Source organism: Cibotium barometz, chromosome 9, assembly GCF_041138505.1.
Source record: "Cibotium barometz isolate CiBa-2024 chromosome 9, ASM4113850v1, whole genome shotgun sequence".
NCBI classification, from domain to species: Eukaryota; Viridiplantae; Streptophyta; class Polypodiopsida; order Cyatheales; family Cibotiaceae; genus Cibotium; species Cibotium barometz.
In genome coordinates this window covers 29250779-29274110 of record NC_141054.1, presented here as the reverse complement: position 1 = coordinate 29274110, position 23332 = coordinate 29250779, and positions in this window count along the sequence as shown.

Below are 23332 nucleotides of genomic sequence, written 5' to 3'. Positions count from 1 at the left end.
CGCTAGGTCACCTACGAAGGATCCTAGAGGGTGCTGACCATACGGTGCTCGCACTCTGGGGGGTCACCAAAGATACCCATGTCAGGACTATGGTCCTACGGAAGTCGAACCCTAGCATAAGTTAATAGCTTTCGGAGTCTCGAGAGTATTATTAGTGCTAGCGGGGTTCAGGGGTTAATGGGCGTTAGGGTTTGGTCCATGTGTGTACACATTTAAGTTAGCACGGCTCTTAAGTAAGATGGGCGGCCGGGCTAGGAGGTGTGGACACAGGCCAGGGTTTTGCTATAAAACCCAACGAGAAATCCTAACTCGTCATTATATGGTTGGGAGGTGAACCGACTTCCACCCTCTCTTCTTCCCCACGCCTAGGCTATGGCGGCTTGAGGAAGACGCAGCCGTAGCGGAGGCGTTACACTGGTATCAGAGCTAGCGGCGACCGGCGTGACCTGCACGAGAAAAAGAGCTCAACGCTGCAGCAAAAGAAACGAGCGCCGCCGCCCGTACGGTGACCTGCACGAGCGCAGCCTACACGCGTCCGCGTGAACAGCCCACAGCGAGCGCCGCCACCTACCCGTCGTCCGTACGGCCTTAGCAGACGGCCACCACGACGGCCACCACAGCGGACGCCCAAGGCGGCGACCAAGGCAGATCGGCAGTCCTCGAAGGCGATCGGTGAGCGATCGTTGGCGCGCCGTTGGCGAGCGCGCGAGAATTCTCCCTTACTTGAGTGGCACAAGGGGGAGGCTTCACCATCCAAGGAGTGGGGTTTTGAACCCACAACCTCAAGCTCCAAGGCAAGTGTGCTAGCCACTTCACCTTTTCACTTGTGTTGTTCTTCTCTTCAAAAGAGCTCTACTTATTCTTTCAAGGGAGGACACAAACTACAAGGAAAGTGACACAAACTACAAGGAAAGTGACCTTTTCACCTTCAACTTTCCTTCTTTCAATTTGTGAGAGGAGTTTTCTATGCTCCAAGTTTGGAAGTTTTTGGTGGACGGATCTTCAACGACATGCTACATGCAACACACTTTTTTGCATGCATGTGTTGATTGACGACTCAAGTGGTGATTTCTTCTCGATTTCCGTGCATGCAAGAGGACTTCTTCTACGACGCTTCAATTGGAGTTCACTTTTGAAGGTAATCCGTTCTCTATTTGTAAGCACGTGCATACCATGGCCTCAGCGGAACCGTCTCATGTTCACTTCGATTTTGAGAATGATATGCATGATGTTAGTGAGGCACACCCTTTGGGTGGTGGTGTGGGTGATTCGCGACAGGCCGTTGCGCCTGATCGGGATGACAACATGACCGATGCCGAAGGGGGTGCGAGTCCAATAGATGATTATGGTTTGGTAGACACGGTAGAGTTTGGGCGTCTCACTTCAAGGGTAGTTGCACTTGAGCGCACTATAACAAATGTCAATACCAATCTCACAAACATGAGCACGCTTTTTACTGAATTTATGGCACGTTTTGCAAGTGGATCGGCGGCAAGTGGAGGGCCTATTCCGATAGTTATGCCTCCTCTTGTTCCAAATCCTATAGTAGAATCTATTGCACCATCTGCAATGCAGGAAGGGGCTATGTTGAAAAACGTGAAGCCGCCTGTGTTTAAGGGAGAGGAGCGCGATCGTAACAAGGATGCGGTCCATACATTTTTACACAAGTGGACGGACTTGCATCGCTTACGCCGCACTCCCGCTGCTGTTATGGTCACTGAGACAAGTCTCACACTTGAAGGTAAAGCCTACAAGTGGTGGATGAGTCTACCTATTGAAACTCGCCCTAAGACTTGGGAGGAGTTTGCGACAGCATTTAAAAAGGAGTTCTTACCACAAAACGAGAAAGATCGGAGTTGGACAGCCTGGGACAAGTGCAAGATGGAAGGTCTTACACTTAATCAGTATGTGTCCAAATACCGTGAAGTCATTCTCAAGCTAGATGGTTTGGACGACTTTCAAAAGGTTCGTGGGTTTGTTAGAGGCCTTGATAAAGAATATCAGGCAAAGGTTAAAACCCAATATCCTAAAACTTTGGAAGCGGCTATCCAAAGTGCCCTTATCTTTGATGACACCATGGATAAGAAGGGCATGGATAGACCGGCCAAATTCAATGGCTCGCAATTTAATGCTAATAAGCGTAAACTTGCCAGCAATTCTACTGAAAACACAAAGAAGTCTAAAGGGTCAAGTGGTCCGTTGTCTTCACAAGACTTTGAACGGGCCAAGAAGGAGAAACTATGTTATCATTGCTTAGGTAGTGATCATGAGAAGAAAAATTGTCCACAGTTGCCTCGCAAGAATAAGGATAAGGAGAAGGTCAAGAAGAAGGCTGTACACATGGTGCAAACACTTCCCTTGGATGCTGATCCTAAGTATTCTGCGGTAGAGGTTTCGCACACTGCCGAGATGCATGAGTGTAATCTCACTGCATCTATGTGGCAAGAGACAGTTGGACCACATGATTTGGTCCGTATGCATGGCTCCATTTATGGTCATCGAGTACGTATTCTCATTGATGATGGTGCCACGCACAATTTTTTGAACTATGCATTAGTTAAGAAATTAAAGTTGTCGGAGACAAAGAGTTCTCATCGTTATGTGGTGTCCACCATTCAGGGGGATGATCACGATGTGTGGGATACTCTAGTACGGCAAGTGCCTGTGTTTGTGCAAGAACACACTATGGTTCTTGACTTCCAAGTGATGAATATGTCTCGTGCGGATGTCATCTTAGGACGGGAGTGGTTATATGGGTTAGGGTCATCACTCAAAAGGAGTTATGAACATAATACGTTTACGTTTGAGGCCAATGGTAAGCATGTTTTACTTATTGGGGAACGTGATGTACCCCCAACACCACTCATATGTAATGCCGAACTCTCTTTTTTGGAGCATAGTAATCAAATAGAAGAAGTCTATTTTTGTTATTCTGTGTCTCAAACTAGTGGGTTTGATGTGCATGATGTTTCTTCTTCAAATGAATCTTCCTCAGCGATGCCTTCTTTCTCTTTACCTTCTTCTAAAATCTCTTTAAATAATCTTAAGCAACCAGTTAATGCTTTGTCTTTGCAACAACTGTTACAAGAATTTAAAGATATTTTTCCTAATGAATTACCAGAGGGTTTGCCACCCGAACGAGCTTTACCTTAGTAAGGGCTTCATTCGCCATAGTGCTTCACCATGGGCATCGCCCATTCTTTTGGTGAAGAAAAAGGATGGATCCATGCGCATGTGTGTGGATTATCGCTCCTTGAATGCGGTAACCATTAAGAACAAATACCCGCTACCTAAGATAGATGAGTTGTTTGATCAACTCAACGGTGCGAAGTATTTTTCTAAAATTGATTTACGTTCAAGATATCATCAAGTGCGTATTAACGCTGATGATATAACCAAGACTGCGTTCCGAACTCGCTTTGGACACTATGAGTTTTTGGTTATGCTGTTTGGGCTTACTAATGCCCCGGCAACGTTTATGACGCTTATGGATAGCGTACTAAGGCCGTACTTAGGCAAATTTGTCATTGTCTTTCTTGATGACATTTTGGTCTATAGTTCGACTTTAGAAGAGCATTTGGAACACTTACGAAAAGTTTTTCAGTTACTACGCGAGAATGCACTTTACGCGAAAGAAAGTAAGTGTGAATTTCTCAAGGATAGCATACAATACCTAGGTCATGTAATTTCTGCAGACAGAATTGCTATGGATGCTAGTAAGGTTGATGCTATTATGCGATGGCCAACACCTCGAAGTAAGGAAGAACTTCAAATCTTCTTGGGAATGGCAGGATTTTATCGCAAATATGTGAACGGTTATGCAAAGATTGCCGCTCCCATGACTGATCAATTGAAAGGTGCGGCAATTACCTTTCAATGGCGTGAGGAGCAACAACGTAGCTTTGATAAGCTTAAAGTTGCTTTGGCTACAGCTCCCATCTTGGCAATTGTGGATCCTCAAAAACCATTTGTGATTGAAACGGATGCCAGTGCTAAGGCAGTGGGTGCGGTTCTCATTCAAGATGGTCATCCTGTTGCCTATGAGAGCAAGAAGCTCAATCGTGCTCAACAAAACTACTCAGCTTACGAGCGTGAGCTCTTTGCCATCATATATGCCTTACGAAAATGGCGACATTACTTATATGGTGCGCAATTCGAGCTTGTTTTTGATCACGAAAGCATAAAGTGGTTTATGAACCAAACAGATTTGCAGGGTCGAAAGGCCAGATGGGCTGAGATCCTTCAGGAGTATGATTGCAAACTACGCTATCGCAAAGGACGTTACAATATTGTAGCTGATGCCTTGAGTCGTATGCCGGAGATTAATTCGCTGCTATTCACAGAGTTGAAAAGCGAATTGTTAGAATCTTTACGAGGCAAATGCAAGCAGGATTCAACATACTCAAAGGTGTGGAATCATGTTCAAATGAGGGGTCCCTCTCACTCAAACGGTAGTGTTTCCAGTTCTTCCACACATGGTTCTTCTTTATCACAAGATGAACTACAGCGATGGAAAAACTTTTCCATCGATGATGGATACTTACTCCACAAGGGGAGAGTTTGTGTTCCATTGGACTTAGACACTAGGCGCCAAATTCTTTTTGAGTGTCATGATAGTCCAAGTGCAGGTCATGCGGGCATTCGCAAAACGTATGCTCTCGTAAGAAAGCATTTCTATTGGCCTGGACTTCACAAGGATGTTACTGACTATGTTCTGCAGTGTCAGAAGTGTCAAGTGAACAAAGCAGAACGTCTTAAAGCTGGCGGGTTACTGCATCCATTAGAGATTCCTGACGGAAAGTGGGAAAGTATATCTATGGATTTTATAACGGGCTTGCCCACAACGAATCGTGGACATGATGCCATTTGGGTAATCGTGGATCGATTAACCAAGCTTTGTCGGTTTGTGCCTACTAAGAAAACAGTTACAACTCCAGAATTGGGACGCCTTTTCGTGGAGAATGTTTACCGACTTTATGGCTTACCATCCAATATTGTCAGTGATCGCGATCGCAAGTTTAACAGCCATTTTTGGCGAGCAGTATTCAGTAAGTTGGGTACTATGTTGAACCTTAGTACAGCTGATCATCCGCAGACAGATGGTCAGACTGAGCGGGTTAATCAAGTGCTGGAAGATATGCTTCGGGCATATGTCAGCAAAAAACAATCTGATTGGGAGTCTTATTTGCCTATTCTTGAGTTTGCTTACAATAGTGCAAAGCATGTCTCGACAGGCTTTAGCCCTTTCATGTTGATGTATGGTTTTCAGCCACGTTCACCAGTGTCGGTGGGACTGGCGAATGAGAAAATCAGTCAGGTTAAGGATTTTATCCAAGACCATATGGATATGTTGCGCCTTGCACGATTAAATGTTCGTCAAGCGCAAGATCGTTACAAGAAGTTTGCGGACCAGAAACGTAGGCCACTTCACTTTCAAGAAGGTGATTGGGTGTTTCTGAAGGTACCAGAAAACTCCATCAGTTTAAAAACGGGTCCCGTACCAAAATTGTCGCCCCGATTTTGTGGACCGTTTAAGATACTCAAGAAGGTGGGCCCAGTAGCCTATAAACTTGAGTTACCAGCACATTCCAAGGTTCATCCCATCTTTCACGTAAGCCGTTTGAGGAAACGCCTTATGGGTCATGAAAGGCCGGTGGATGATTCTTTCTTGGTAGAATATGTGGAACCCCCAATACTGCCTCATGAACCAGAAAGAGTATTGGATTATCACATGTTACGTACTCGCCACCAAGTTCGGAAACAAGCTCTTATCAAGTGGAAGGACCGTCCAGAGGAAGGCTCCACTTGGGAAAACATTAGTGTGATGAGGAAACGTTTCCCCACTTTTGTTTTCGAGGACGAAAACTCTTTTCGAAGGGGGGAGTAATGTCAGGACTATGGTCCTACGGAAGTCGAACCCTAGCATAAGTTAATAGCTTTCGGAGTCTCGAGAGTATTATTAGTGCTAGCGGGGTTCAGGGGTTAATGGGCGTTAGGGTTTGGTCCATGTGTGTACACATTTAAGTTAGCACGGCTCTTAAGTAAGATGGGCGGCCGGGCTAGGAGGTGTGGACACAGGCCAGGGTTTTGCTATAAAACCCAACGAGAAATCCTAACTCGTCATTATATGGTTGGGAGGTGAACCGACTTCCACCCTCTCTTCTTCTCCACGCCTAGGCTATGGCGGCTTGAGGAAGACGCAGCCGTAGCGGAGGCGTTACAACCCATGTCTGTCATGGAAGATATTGGAACAAGGAGTAAGAGTTGTTTTCTGAATTCGGGCATGGATCTGGTTGATTGACCTTGCTGGTCCTCAACGGATGAGTCCATGGCTCTTTTATATGGATCCGTTGGTTGATCTTGATGATCTTCAACAGAGATTCCATTTTGATATGTGAATATATTGCCGAGTACTATGAGCTAGGAACCATCAAAAAGACCCCTGAGTGGACAGGTGGTGAGCGTTCTGGTTGCCAATGATGCCATAGGTACACCGATGAAGGAATGATTGAAAATAAGGATTCAACCAGAGATTTTGAGGATTATGATCAGTGACACTATGATTTCATTAAATGATTGTTTTAAAGACAGCTGAATCTGTGAAAAAGGTAATTTCATATTGGGTGTGTAAGTGGTGTGACTAGTTTTAAGTTTGCATGAATATCCGGCTAGGGGGCCTAGGAACTCTTTTCCCTGGTACCTGGGACAAAACCTAACCAAATTCCTAATTGGATCCCATCACTACAATGGTTGGGGATGGTTGGCTAACCCAAGGGACTGGATGGGGTCAGGCTGGACTGATGGATCCCTAAAATGAGACTCAATTCTGTTATGGTACGATAGATGAAGTAAATCCCGGATAAAAATTATTCTATGGAAAAGAATCAACGGCTGTGCCTCTCATTGGTCTCTATGATCCAAGTGCAATCTTTTCCTTGATCTGACTATGGGACTTGTGGTTGGGTCAGATTAGTTCAATTATTTAAGGCTTTTGACTACGTTAGAGTAAAAATATCCTAGAGGAATCGCCCGTGCTTTTCGGGCGAGGGAAGGTTTTCCGGGTTCGGTTTTGGAAGAACCGAGGGATTAGTCTCTTGTCTAGATATCCATGGGCGAGGCCCCGAGTGAGGGACCTTGCTCCATGCAAGAAGTGCTAGTACCCCTGAATTCATTGCGCGGAGGGGACAGGGATCTTTTAGTTGGTGTCAGAGCAAATTTGCTAATGTGGATCAACCGAGAAGCCAAAAAATGTCAAAATTTTATGAAGTAGCAGCAAAAGGTTGTAATTGTGTGATGAAATTCATACAAATTGATATTCAGACTGAAATTCATAAATTAGTAATTGGGTCTTCAGATGGAAGTACCGCAATTTAGAACATCTTAAAGAAAACAATAACTAAAAGTTATTTTTATGGCTTTATAGGTGGCATGTGCAGTCTAATATCCTAGTAATTTGACCATTCTTTGAGACTGGTCATGGGAAGGGTGAGCATGATGGTGTAGGCACGTGTGTGAAATGTGCTCTGAGACATCATCAACTGTGGCAAGATGTTGAGGAGTTGAGATGCATGCCATGTGGTCGAGTGGTGCTCAAAACATTTGTGTCAGAGTGCAGCATCATCCTATCCCAAACATGATGCTCAGATTGTCAGGTGATTTTTTTGTTGGTATGTGGATGGTGGCATGATTGACCGCAGAGGCCCCCATGATTGTGACACAGTACTGGCACTGAGTGAATGACCATGAGAGAATTCTAGAGAATTTGAGAGCTAGAGAGGGTGCTGATGACTAGATATCTATCTTAATAGTGACTAAACTCAGACTAGCTAGGTTAGCTCACTTACATTGTACTTAGATTTATTGGCAGTGTCAGATTAGCTGGGGTAGCTCATTTACATTATGCTTTGATCTATTGAGTTAGTGGCTAAACCCAAAGTAGTTGGGTTAGCTCACATTTTGATGTACTTAGTTCATATTTATATCTTATAAGTTATGTCTTTATTGAGGATCATTGCATTTTGGTTAATGTTCATGGTTTATAGATTTTTATAACACTTTGGCTACCATATTGTGCTAAGAGGCCATGGAAAATCTTGCTCTTCCCCATGCCATCGTACACAAACATGCTCCGATTGGTGACCAAACTTTGCGAGCATGTGGGGGGGTCCCGGTGACCAAACTTTGCGAGTGGGTCCCCGCCACATGCTCAAAAAGTTTAGTCACCATCGGAGCATGTTTGGGTATGATGGCATGGGAAAGAGCGAGATTTTCCATGGCCTCTCGAGCACTAAGAGACTTGAAAAATCCACACTATTGAGAACTAATTGCTAACCCAAACATGCTTTGATGCTAACTAAACTTTGTGAGCATGTGAGGGTGGGCCCCCCCCACATGCTTGCAAAGTTTAGTCAGCATATCGGAGCATGTTTGAGTACGATGGCATGAGGAAAAGTGAGGTTTTCCATGGCCTCTAGAGCACTAAGAGACTTGAAAAATTCACACCGGGTGCTCATTGCTAACTCAAACATGCTCTGGTGTTGACCAAACTTTGTGGCATGTGGGCATGGGTCCCCCCCACAAGCTCACAAAGTTTGGTCACCACATCGGAGCATGTTTGGGTACGATGGCATGGGGAAGAGCGGGATTTTCCATGGCCTCTTGAGCAGTAAGAGACTTGAAAAATCCACACTGGGCGCTAATTGCTAACCCAAACATGTTCTGATGCTGACCCAATGCTCTGAGCATGTGGGGGTGGGTCCCCCATACATGCTCACAAAGTTTGGTCACCATCGAAGCATCTTTGGGTACGATGGCATGGGGAAGAACGAGATTTTCCATGGCCTCTCAAGCACTAAGAGACTTGACACTCGGCACTACTTTCTAACCCAAACATGCTCCAATACTGACCAAACTTTGCGAGCATGTGGGGGTGGGTCTCCCCCACATGCTCGCAAAGTTTGGTCACCATCGGAGAATGTTTGTGTTACGATGGCATGGGGAAGAGCAGGATTTTCCATGGCCTCTCACTAACCCAAACATGCTCCGATGCTGACCAAGCGAGTATCTGGGGGTGGTTCCTCCCCACATGCTCGCAAAGTTTGGTTAGCATCGCGGAGCATGTTTGAGTATGATGGTGGCATAGGGAAGAGCGGGATTTTCCATGGCCTCTCGAGCACTAAGAGACTTGAAAAATCTGCATTGGGCATTGATTTCTAACCCAGACATGCTCTAATGCTGACCAAACTTTACGAGCATGTGGGGTTAGGTCTCCCCCACGTGCTCGCAAAGTTTGGTCAGCATTGGAGCATGTTTGGGTACGATGGCATGGGGAAGAGAGGGATTTTCCATGGCCTCTCGAGCACTAAGAGACCAAAAAAATCCACACCGGGCGCTAATTCCTAACCCAAACATACTCTGATACTACTGACCAAACTTTGCAAGGTTGTGGGGGTGGGTCCCACCCACATGCTTGCAAAGTTTGGTCACCATCGGAGCATGTTGGGTATGATGGCATGGGGAAGAGTAGGATTTTCCATGGCCTCTCGAGAACTAAGAGACTTGAAAAACCCGCATTGGGCGCTAATTGCTAACCTAAATATGCTCCAATGCTAACCCAACTTTACGAGTATGTGGGGATGAGTCCCCCCCTATATGCTCGCAAGGACACCAATCGGAGCATGTTTGGGTACGATGGCATGTGGGGATGGGTGCCCCCTACATGCTCGCAAAGTTTGGTCACCCATTGGAGCATGTTTGGTTACGATGGCATGGGGAAGAGCAGGATTTTCTATGGCCTCTTAAGCACTAAAAGACTTGAAGAATACGCAGTGGGCGCGCTAATTTCTAACCCAAACATGCTCCAATGCTGACCCAACTTTGCGCACATGTGTGGGGGGTCCCCCTACATGCTCGCAAAGTTGTTCATCATCGGAGCATGTTTGGGTACGATGGAATGGGGAAGAGGGGGATTTTCCATGGCCTCTCAAGCACTAAGAGACTTGAAAAATCTGCACTGGGCATTAATTGCTAACCCAAACATGCTCCGATGCTAACCCAACTTTGTGAGCATATGGGGGTGGGTCCCCCCTACATTCTCGCATCATCATCAGAGCATGTTTGGGTACGATGGCATGGAAAAAAGCGGGATTTTCCATGGCCTCTCAAGCACTAAGAGACTTGCAAAATTCGCATTGGGCGCTAATTACTAACCCAAACATACTCCGATATATACTGATCAAACTTTGCGAGCATGTGGTGTTGGAATTAGGGTTGTAGGAAAGCACACAAAGCTTGGAGAAGAAGAAGCAAGAATGCACACAACACACAGTTTATTATATTGTGTCAATGTACAAAGATAAGTTAGCCCTAGAATAATGGGCGTATATACAAGCCGGGGGAAAAAACCTCCTAAGGAGGGAAAAAGTACCCCGACGGTCCTAAGTGTGTTCACACAACAAGATCTTTTATTATTCTGAAAAGGAGATTGATTATAGGGGAAGAAACTAGACATCTTGGGGGTGTTGGGGAGGAGTCTTACAGAAGTGCATGCATGGACGTCACTACAGTTAAAGATGAGAAATAAATTGATGTAAAGAAAAAGAGAAAGAAATGAAGGAATGGAAAGTAGATGGGTAAGAAATGGAAAGTAGATGGGTAAGAAAGAGGGAACACATAGCTAAAAGAAGAAGGCAAAAAACCCACCAAATGGGTCAATGGGATCAAGGACTACGATCAAAGTCTTTCCCCAAATCAGCATGAAATCGATAAAGATTGGGACCCAATTCTTGATCTTCCAAATCGTCATGTCCATCCATGTACCCTATATGTAAGGCTTAGGATATTAGATAAGCTTCTCATGTTGCACATCAACTCTGCATGGAACATGGAGCCAGAATACAGACGTTCCGCTTATAAAAGTGGGCTTACATGAAGGATTAGTTAAATTTAAAAAGGATGCTAAAATATCTAAGCAAACACATAATTATCCTACTAAAATTTTCATGGGTGGCTCAAGGGCAAGGCATCTTCTATCCAACCATACAAATGTTGAAAGCCATATAGAGTTTAAGGAAAGTTCTAATAGAAGTCAACGCAAAACTTTGTATACTTGGTGGAAAGCTTCATAGGATGTCTAGAAGGCTCTACTTGAGAAAGGAAAATTGACAAAGGAAGAGGTGAGCACCTTCAAGAAGAGCATCGACGAGCTTATTAAGGCCACTGTTGATACATGAGGAGAAACATATATTACACATTACATGGTAAGAAAGATCTTGCTAACATGTACTTTCAAGAACCTTTAAGAAGAGCATTGACACATTTACTATAGTCATGGTTGATGCATGGGAAAAAAAATTATTACATATTATATGGTAAGAAAGATCTTGGTAGCATGTACTTTCCAGCATATATTGTATGCACATGGTTCCTTTTTTCTTGATGAGCTTGGGTTGCTAGCCCTCTGTAGCAGCATATAAGGAATAAAGAGATCCCATTATCTCGTGAAAGTAGTGTTCTTCAAGAATACAAGGATGACGGGGGAATAAGGAAGAGCAACGCTCTCCATGAGATGTTCAATTGGTTCTTTAGAAGTTTGGGTGGAAGGAAAGCACATGAAATCCCAAAAAAAAATCCCCTCTTACATTCTATCATAAAAAAGTTCATAAGCATGCAAAGAAGCTCCACATGGGTAGCTTCACGTGTAAGGGAAGGGCAAAAATGGTTTGCAACACATCGTCGACATGACAAGAAGTGGTTTTTCCAATAAACTCCATGGTCTAAAACTTTTTCAAGAGATATGGAGATGTACTTTTAAAAACTTATCAATAGGTCTATTTATAAATAAGTCTCACTTATAAGGTGGTCACTTCTTATAAATAAGTCTCTCTTTCTTTTATTACTTGTATGGCAAGGACAAAGCAAATTGCATGTTGAGTTGTCTCTACACCAACTAACACTGTATTACAGGTAACTCTAGCAAGGCATGCACATTCACGTACATAGCATAGGTATGGACCCAGCTTAGAAGCCTCATCCACAACCATGAGCTCAAACCCTAATAACTAGAAACCTTTTAACTTTAATTCTCAAGGAGACAAGTTTCTTGTGGATGAGATCATGAATCCCCCTTAGAACAACCCCAACCCTGTCAACATACTAGCCTACAAACCCTCTAGTCAACCCCATCCCCATCAGCATAGTAACTTCTAGCCCTAGCCCCCCTAACCCTCTTAACCCTGTAACTCTCCACCCTAGCCCTATCATTTGTGACTCAGACCCAAAACACATTGTCACGTAGGCTGTAATGCCTGTGACCGACGGCAGACCGGATGGCCATGCTCGGGGTTCAGTGGGAGAGGACGCCCATGTGGAGTCATGGGCGGCCAGGCTAGTGTGGACGGCAGGCCACACACTATATAGCCTGGGGGATGAGGGGCTGAAGGATTAGCATACGCCTAGATAATAATAGCAGATTTAGGATTGATTTGTAGAAATCAAAGGTAAATCTGAAGGGGTTTAGTCTTGAGATGTAATGCTCAATACCCTTATAAAACTTGATCGAAGAGAACTATTCTTAAACTCACTAGCATGGTTTTCTCTCCTTTTTATTGCCATGCGTCGACATCCCACTGCTCGAGAGTTTGTGGTGATCTTTCGAGGGGGGAGAGCCTTTTTATATGTCACATCAATTGGTTTGGCGGTAATTTGATGGTATGGGACATCAAATTCTCACGGAATCGATTGTAGTCTTGGTGGAATGGGACGCCAAGGCTTGTGCATGTAACTTGACTCTTTGGCAGGTTGTATGTACACTTGTCTGTAGTGATAAAGTGTGCAAGATAAAATTTGAACTTTGACAATTACCAAATATAGCCATAAGTTGGGATAAAACCCAGTTTTACAGAGTTCGGAGAAGCTCTAGGTAGCAAGACCATAATAGTGTGCTAGTGCTAACAGAGTGATTTAGTTCCGGAGTGATCTAAATCTAGAGGTTAGCAGTAAGACTAGTTGGTTGGACAATTTCATGCATGGGGGACGCCCTATAGCATTTTGCAAGCGTAGTCTTGCCTATGTTCAACATAAGTGTGCAATTGTGAGCACATTTTAGTTGCTATCATATGAATTTGGGAAATATATTACTTTCCTACATAAGCAATTGTATATTGCATGACAGGCTATTTTGCTTACAAAGTTCATGTGCGTGTAAACCCTATAAGTCGTATGACCCCTGGGAAATGAGTGGAGAATTTCTAGGATTTAATAAGGTTTTACATGGCAATAGTGAGTAGTATCTCACTCCAGATGAGCCTGGTTGTTGTTAGTATCGGATCCGACATATGAAGTGTACATAAACTCGGGCTGAGTTAGGATAGAAGGCTAAGCCGGAGAGCTTAGTGGTAAATCCTACTGTATCTGGTGAGTTTTGACTTAACCGGAGTGTTAAGAAGTAAACTCAAAGTCTGGAACTGAACCGGAGTGTTCGGAGGCAGACATATCTTTTGTTAAATCGGAGAATTTAGCAAAAGATGAGCTTAGGGTGAACCATGGTACCCAGGAAAAAAGCTCTTCACACTAAAATAGTGCACAATAATTTTAGGGTGATAAATATCCATCTCGCAGGAATGTTTTACAACTTCCCATAGATGATAGATGAAGACCATGTACTTTACGGAGTTAAAGTACATAGGTGGTGACTTCGGCGCCACATTTTTGTAGGAAGTCACCAGTGGTGTGGTTAGGTCAGCCGAGACTCCACAAGACCTATGCACTAGTTTTTAAGTTGACCTCTATGATAAGGACGTCCAAAAATTTGTGTTGTAATACCATAAATTGTACTGCAATGTGCAATGGAGGGGTCAATTTGTGTAGTCACTTCTTAGCAGCAAGTGACTTAAGCATCTTGTTATAGATGGCTGTATATCGTACTCCCACTCGGGGGAGGTACGACATTGGGTACGGAGTTACTCACAGACTAGTATGGAGCTACTAGTGTGATGATAGTGGGTACGTAGTTACTCACTACTAATACATAGCTGCTAATAAAATTAAGATCCTCGAGTGAAAGATACTCTAGATCAACATTTTAAATTACCGAACCACATTCATGAGTATCGAGGTACTCATAAATATGTTGACGTTGCTCAAATCGAGGGACCGATTTGTTCGATGGTATGGAATAAGCAAGGAGAGTGGAGTAACTTAAAAGTTACACATCACTAGTCCTAGTGAGTTGTTGAGGTCATCTGTAGTTTAATGATCCCCTCTACCTATCAGATAACATTCAATTTTGCAAGCCTTGGCATTTAATCCGTAGTGATTATGAGTTGGGTGTGAGATATGGTTATGAAGTTCTTACAAGAGTACTCGTTTATTTGCTTGTCATTGGTTATAGCTTGGTAGAGATTGCCACGTGTGATGGGTAGGTAGCTTTGCCGCTATGATGAGGAGGCAGCAAATAATGTTCTCATAATTATACTTCATACCAACACCAAACAGGGATAGGATGAAATTCCTAAGTTCATCATCACGAAGTACTGTGATGTTTGCATTTATATTGAATGTATGATGTAATGAGACATTGGGCTTGTGTAATTACCATCAATTATCTAGCAACCTATGGCTTCGCAGTAAGCTCAGTCATTATCTGTGGATTGATAATGTGGTTATTAGTAGTTTGGAATTTTTCTTGATAGATGGTACGACCCACCCAAATGATTCATAAGTGTGTAACCGCTTATGAAGGGTAATAATATGCAACAATAAAGCACTTTGTTACAAGTGTGAAACCACTGATCTGTTGCAAAGCAGTTTATCAATAGTACCACCATATGTGCGTAGACACTATACCACATCTTCGTTGCAAGATGTTTAAAAGTTTCTTGGAAGGACTCAAGAATATAACATATGATATTAAACACGGTCTAGATTTGTTCTTGGACCTATGACACTAGCGCGTAGTCCGCTTGAGAGTAGAGTTTTTGAGGACAAACCTTTCTTGAGGGAAAGGAGGGATATCCTCAAATATCACATAAACTCGAATAGTTGTGTGAGTCCAGACAATACTTGAAGGGATATGTCTGGTAATAGCAACAAAGAGTTGTAAGTGAATGGATGTAATTCCAGACACCCGTAGTGGTGCAAGAATCTTTATCAAACATCTCCACATACTATATGATCTGCCTCCGCATATATAGTATGGCATAAGAGATAGGAAGTTTGATTGTTATATTTGAAAGGAAATTTTCAAAACTTACATTTACTCTAAGTTAGACTAGAGTTTAACCATCCGTAGATTGATGGTAGTTAGAAACTCAACAAGATTCTAGAGCATATGCTTGTGCAAAGATGTTACTGTGAGAGAGAAGTATCTCTCAACTTGGAACTAATCCTTGTGATGCATGATTAGATTGGCTCTAGTTTATTTCTCCTATGGCCGTAGAGCTTTCCAAGGAGAAGTTTTAACAAGTTGGTGATGCAACATGGTAGCGTAGTCTCAGATATCTAGTAGCATAGTCTAAGAACTTGCGCTACTAGAGTGCTCTCCAGTACATTAGCTTCTGTGCTAATGACATGATGCAAAATCAAGGTATGAAATTTGCCTTAAGGTTTTGGTTGAAATACCAAATCATGGCTTGTGTGAGCATGATCCTGTCTTTACAGAGGTCTGGCGTACTGTACGCGTACACACTTTGTCACAGCCGTGCCCACCTTCCTCGCCGGCACGTAATGCTAGTCCGGAGAGACTGGCCGTAGGTGCGGCGGGTAGCGAGGCGAGAGTTAGTCCGGAGAGGCTAGCCGAGTATTCGGAGTATAGTTTTGATAGTCCAAGTGTGGGTCATCCTGGGATTCAGAAGACCTATGCACTAGTAAAAAGATAGTTTTATTGGCCTAGTTTGTTTAAGAACGTCCAGACTTATGTGCTGAAATGCAGTAAGTGCCAAGTCAATAAACAGAACGTCTTAAAGTTGGAGGACTACTCCATCCGCTGGAGATTCCTCAAGGGAAATGGGAAAGCATTTCCATGGATTTCATTACCGGTTTACCCAAGACGAGGGAATGACTCGGTGTGGGTAGTAGTGGACAACTAAAATGGCAAAGTTTATTGCCACGAAGAAAATTGTTAAAACGCCAGAGTTGGCAAAACTCTTTATTGAACATCTCTACAAGCTATATGGCCTGCCCGCAGATATAGTGACGGATAGAGATAGAAAGTTCAACAGTCATTTTTGGAGGGAAATCTTTAAAAAGTTGGATACTACTCTGAGTATGAGTACGGCAGATCATCCGGAGTCTGATGGTCACACTGAAAGAGTTAACCAAATTCTAGAGGATATATTGCATTCTTATGTTGATAAGAAGCAATCAAATTGGGAAGAATATTTGCCCATATTGGAGTTTGCTTATAACAGCTCCAAGCTTTCAGCGACGACTGGATTTACACCATTCATGTTAATGTATGGATTCCAGCCGAGATCTCCGATGGCTGTAGACCTAGAAAAGGAGAAGATTCAATCTGTCAAGGTTTTCCTTGAAAATATGAATGATATGCTCAGAGCCGCACGTGAGAGCATTCGTAGCGCACAGGATCGCGCTAAAACATTTGCCTATAAAGGATGCAGATAAGTGGCCTTTGCAGAAGGTGACTTTGTATTTTTAAAGGTTCCTGCGCAGTCAGCAACCATGAAAACGGGAAAGTGTGATAAACTTTCTCCTAGATATTGCGGTCCTTTCAAGGTCCTTAAGAAGATTGGGGACGTAGCGTACAAACTTGAGTTACCGGAGAGTTCTCAAGTTCATCCTGTCTTCCATGTCAGTAAACTAAAGAAATCAGTTCACGGGTTAGAGAACGCAGTTTCTCCAGAGATTTTGGTGGACTTGATAGAGCCACCAAAGATACCACATGAATCTGAAAAGATTCTATAGTATCGTGGTGACAGACAAACCCGACGTAAAGTGTACCAGGAGGTACTTGTTAAATGGACAGATAAGGTGAGGAGTAGCAACCTGGGAATGCCATAGTGCAATTAGTTAGGACTAATAATTGAAATTGATCCATATCACAGAGTCACCAAGCAGTTTCTTTCGTTTTGAAAGACTGTGCAACAGAAAAGATTATAGAATTTCATCCCGCTCTATATAGAGAAATAAAAAAGCCATTGTAATTGCCGGAAACACCAAACCTACTAGGGGTACAAAAATAGAGGGTAGATAGGACGCTGTCATGATGAAGTCACCTCAAATAAAATAAATAAATATCTATTTATACAATACTATATCTTCCTTTCAGCTCTCTTTCTAATATCTAATGATAGTCTTTTTGTTCCATAAAGAAAAGGGGTTTCTGGGCTTCTAATAGACTCATCTCATTAAGAATTTCCAAAAGGTTTCCCCAGTTTGTTTTCGAGGACGAAAACTCTTCTTAAGGGGGGATAATGTCACGTAGGCTGTAATGCCTGTGACCGACGGCAGACCGGATGGCCATGTCCGGGGTTCAGTGGGAGAGGATGCCCATGCGGAGTCATGGGCGGCCAGGCTAGTGTGGACGGCAGGCCACACACTATATAGCCTGGGGGATGAGGGGCAATCCTCATTCTTCCTCTATGGCTGGGTGGTGAGCCAGAGGCCGTCCCCTCTTGTGGTAGTGCCCGTAGCGGCGTTACGGGAATGTAACACACATTGAGAGAGAGGTGGTTGGGTATAACATAGTGATTATCCTATCATCCTTGACCTATACTTGAGACAAAGTTGACCTAGACTTGAGACGGAGGTGGTGGGTCTAACATAGTGATTACCTAGCCTAAATGCATGCAAATCATTCATATTCACTAAAACCTTGAGGGAACCACTCAGAGCCACAAGGACTACACTTCCAGTGATCCATGCAACTTATAAGATATTTTCAAGGGCTTCCTCCTATCTAGCATTGAGGAGACAAGGGAAAAACATCAAGTAGATAAGGGGGGGTGAACAACTAGTTCTGAGTCAGATAAGTGAAGATAAATGCAAACAAAATAGAGTACCAAGGATTATTGAGAAAGAGAATGAAGCTAGAAGAGTAAGGAAGAAAGCAAAGAAAGAACAAAAGATGTTAGAAGCAGAGGAAGCAACCCACCAAGCAGAGGAAGCAACAGCCTGCCAAGAACAAAAGGAAGTAGTAGCCCACCAAGCAAAGGAAGCAGCAGCCCACCAAGTAGAGGAAGCAGCAGCCTGCCAAGCAGAGGAAGCAACAACTCGCCAAGTAGAGGAAGAAGCAACCTGCTAGGAAGAATGAGATCATGAATCCAATCAAGAGAAGAAATAAAGATTAGGATATTACAAGAAACCTTCAAGGAAGGAAAAGACTTTAGGAATGACCAAAAACCCTTAGAGATTTTTAAACATAAAGATAAGCCCCAAATATAAGAAGTAGATCGATAACCCTAGACTTTCTTTGTATACAAAGAAAGTAACCTTAGACTTTCTTTGTATACAAAGAACTTTACTTGAGGCTGAATTGAATGACTTGTGGAATCAAGACTTGGAAGTGACCCCAAGGAAGGGAAGATTTTGAAGACCTTGCCACAATATGTGTGGCTAGAACAATTCAACTTGCTCAAATTTTCAATTGGAGAGCTATGATATCTCATTGATCTTGTGATGGTCTATACTTCTTTGGAAATGAATATGGCATATATTATCTAAAAACCTACTTTATTATTTGAATATTGTATTCATGTCATGCATATGTGTGCTTGTGGAAGATCATGAAGGTATCACTTAGGTTTATGGATTGCCATGTGGGTGTCATCTTCTTGTAGTATTTTCTCTTCTAGCTTCTCTTTCCCTTTGTCTTTACTTATTTTACCACTACCCTCGAGTTGTTTTCTTCTTGACTTATCTTGGCCCTGATCCTTGACTCAGTTTCCCTAAGCTAGAATCACTTTAGAATAAGTCACTAGTTCCTAGTCTTGCTCCTGAGTTCTCGGTGCCATCATCCGATTGCCTTGGGCCTGCCCCATCTGAGTCATCCCAATCCAATCAGGTCTTTAAGTTCGAGGTCTTCTTTTTCTTTGTCCTCTCATCTTTAGCCTCGCTGACCTCCATATCTTCCAGGTCTTTCATGATTTCTTATGTCTTCTTAGTTTCTACCTCATCATCATCATGGTTGGATGATTTCATAATCTTGATCTTCTTTTTTCTTGGACAGTACGGCTCTTTGTTTTAACTTTGGAAAAACATGAGAGTTAGGATCTTTTCATGCCTCTTCTAAGTCCCCTATGTATTTTGCATTCAATCATCCCTTCTACCACCTATTCAGTGCCTAGAAGTCAATGGTAATGTACCCCATTTCTTGACTAATTCACCTAGAATATGCTCAAGAAAATTCCTAGCCACTTTCTTGTACAACTTACAGTAAGTCCTTTGGAGGGTGCCATTAGACGCATTCAAGTTTGTGGTGATCTCGATCTCTTCTTTCAATAACAACCTTGCGGTGGAGAGGAGTATGCCATTAGACGCATTAGACGCATTCAAGTTTGTGGTGATCTCGATCTCTTCTTTCAATAACAACCTTGCGGTGGAGAGGAGTATGCCACATGGCATAATGACATGTAAAGTTGATTGGGTCAATGGCTATCTATATTAGAAGCCTTTTGTATGGTTCATATCATTGCAATAGAATTGAGTCTTGAGTGTGCAATCTCTCTCTCTCTCTCTCTCTCTCTCTCTCTCTCTCTCTCTTATGGAGTTCTTAGTGTGGTTTAATCTACCTTAATTATGTTGCTTAATCTATGTCTATCACCATGATCAATCCCATTTTAGGATTGTTTAACATGATATCAGAGCTTGCATGGGCTCTTGGTTATTGTGAATATCTATGTGTAGTTTTCTTAGTTATGAGTTAATTGATTAAGCATATCTTCTACTTTGGCATTTCTATTATAAAAAATTAAACACACTCATATTATCATTTGGATTTGCATTTGTGAGGATTTGAGAGAGATTTGGAGCTGCCATTCTCAAGTTTAAGAGGAGATTTGCAAACAATAAGGAAGTTGCATAGAAGCCACCCAAGACAGTTGCAAATGGGAGTTTTGCAACATTGAAAGCCTGCTCATCATCATGGAAGTTGAAAATGGAGATTTGAGCAAGTATGAAGACTATGGAGTCTTCGGTGTCAACAAGGAAGCTTCCAAGAAAAGATTTGTGAAGGTATGTTGGTGATTTTGCCTCTAATTTGGTGTTTGAGCATGGAAGAATGCTCTATAAAAGGGTTGCTATGTTGGGATTTGTAAATTCTATGGTTCTTTGCACTTGGGCAAAGAGCATGTGTGGAGGTGCATATTTGTTGAGATGATGGAAAGTGAGATGGTGGACTCAATTGAGTTCACATGTGTGTGCAGCAAGAAGAAGATGCACTCATGGACATGCTCATAATGATGGGCATGATGTGGTGAAAGCAGTTATCGACTTTCACATGGTTGGCACCTCATGGTTATGGAGGAAACTTTTATAATAGCACCTTTGGATTAATTGCATGCAAAGGAGAAGCATGTAGAGGATTTAAGCTCATATTGAGGCTTGCATTAGCCGAGCTAGAGGCTACATTTACAGGTTTTTGGAGGCAACAATTTTAAACAATGGATAGTTGCATTTGAAGAGCAATGGAGAGCTAACAGTATTGGGCACCGCAATGGCTATAGAAGAGTTGTCAAGAGAAGCGGCAACACCTCCCTTTAGAGAAGAGAACAAAGGAGAGAGAGAGATCATGAGAAAGACAAAGTAAGCAATGTGCAGACGGATTGTGAGAGGAGTTCATGAGTGCTGCCCTGGGGGATGCCACAAAAAGGAAGCATGGGTCTGCTGAACTATGCATGCTACGGAAGGCGCCCACCAACAAAGCGGAATCGGGGTGACCTATCAAGATGTGCAGGCTATGTGGGAAACCCGCAAGTGCTACGTGGGTTGATAAAAAAAAAAAGAGGAATCAGCCAACCGCTTGGCTTTGCATGCCATGGGAATTACACTTGATCATGTATTGCAGTAGCCTGGGCTAGTGTTGGATCGTGCTCGTAGAGAAAACTCTCAGAAGAAGAAGACCACGTGACGTGGAGCCCACTGCATAGAACACGTGAGTAGGCCTTGAGCTGGCAGCGCATGCACTGTGTCAAACATCAGCAAAGACACACAAGTCCTTTTCACGCCAAAGAAGCGGCGGCAGCAGCCGATTGCGCAGATGTAGCTCTCTGACTCTCCTGAGCCCATGGGTGATCAAAATGGTTTATTATGGTGTTCATTGAGTTGTGCGCGCATGGGCGCTACACTTGGGTTGGTTCCTTTTCCAGAGCACGTGGGTGTTCAAAAAGCACTTGGGTGGTTCGCCCGAGCAACATGGTGCTCGAAACAGACTTGAGGTGTCTAGGTTGGCTAGGCACATGCACACGCATGTGAAACACTCCAATTTTTCATTGAGGGGGAGTGTTGAGAGTTTTGGCACAATGCTAAATTGTCGTGGGTGAGAGGTGAGTAGATTGGATATTTAAAACACCCAAGTTTACATTGAGGAGGGGTGTTGAAAATGCAATGTAAATGGTTTTGTGTTTGTGTGGGAACACAATCTAAAGGTTGAGATATTGTGGTGTGAATGGTGAGAGCCACACGATGAGTTGTGGAGAATGTCACATGGCATGATGACATGTAAAGTTGATTGGGTCAATGGCTATCTATATTAGAAGCCTTTTGTATGGTTCATATCATTGCAATAGAATTGAGTCTTGAGTGTGCAATCTCTCTCTCTCTCTCTCTCTCTCTCTCTCTCTCTCTCTCTCTTATGGAGTTCTTAGTGTGGTTTAATCCATTATGTTGCTTAATCTATGTCTATCACCATGATCAATCCCATTTTAGGATTGTTTCGTATCTTCTTGTGTCTTTTGTTCTACTTATGTTTCTTGTGCCTCCTAGTGATTTGTCTCCTTTGCATATTCCATGGGCTCTATTTTTTGCTTCTCTTCTCTCTTGTTCTCATGAATTTAGCCTCCTTTCTTTGATTTACCTCAGCTTCTCGGGTTATTTATTGTTCTAGACTTTTGTTTTGTATCTTTGCTTAGCTTGCTGAGGCTTTTACATAGATGTCTTCAATTAAATTGAACTTTCTTGCTTATTCTAACTTTTACAAAGCCTTTTGTGTAAATTTTCCTTCAATTTATCAATATTTTCCTAAATTGATGTTTTGGTGGTGCCTTCTTCTCTCTTTTTATCTGCTTTAGCTTTGCTTCTCTCTCTCTCTCTCTCTCTCTCTCTCTCTCTCTCTCTCTCTCTCTCTCGCTCTCTCTCTCTCTCTTTGTAATAGAATATATATTACCAAAAATTTACTTTACAAATGGCCGCCATGTGATGTACTAGTTTTCCCTCATTACTCTAAACCACAGGTGTAGCTCAGAGTACCCTCTCTCTCTCTCTCTCTCTCTCTCTCTCTCTCTCTCTCTCTCTCTCACCTCTTTTCTCTAAAGATCTTCCCTCTGTCTCTCTTCTTAGGCTTGTTCCTATGCTACTATCTCTTCCTTGGCTTTTCTCTTCACTTCTTCCTTAGCTTTCCTTGCTCTTTCTTTCTTCTCTGCCTTTTCTTGGGCTTTCCTTTCCACTCTTTCTTTCCTTTGCTTTCCTTTTCTTTTTCTTTCAGCCTTTTTGGTGCCTTTTTCCTTCTCTTTTTTCAATCTCTCTGGCACCCGACAAGCTCTTCTTTGGCTGTTCTCTTTCCAAGATATTTCTCTTTCTCACTGAGAGGATTTTCCATACAAAGTCGTTAATCATTCTGCGAAAAAGCAATATCTAGTGTTGTCCACACCGCCGGCATGCACTCTGCGCGTTTTTTTGAATATTCTCATGTACGTCTCCCAATTCTCAAATAGCATGCTATGATAAACGTGTAAAAGGAGGCCTCCCCTTGATTCTCCATTTTCTTGAAGTTGATACCCTAGTGTGAGATCTTGTTAATCTACACTTCTACTAACATGTTGTCATCTACATCTTCCCATGCTTCCTCATCCTATAGGTAGAAGAAATCTTTGATGTTCTGTAGAGATAGTTATACTTTGTGCCCTGCAATGAGAGTATATTGCCCTCCTTTATAGTTGTATTTCACTATTGCTTTCTCAGCAATGTTCAATCGAGGTGGGAACGAACCACTACAGGTTGTAGAATTCCTTGAGACAACCTAGCCCAAGTAAAAACTAGCCATCCCCCTTAACTATCACTTTGGCTACATGCAAGGGTAGGTGGTTATAACCATATACTTCACATAGGCTTACTGCTTAGACATGTTAGTGATGGCGAAGAGAGCAGAGTTTGTAATTAACAA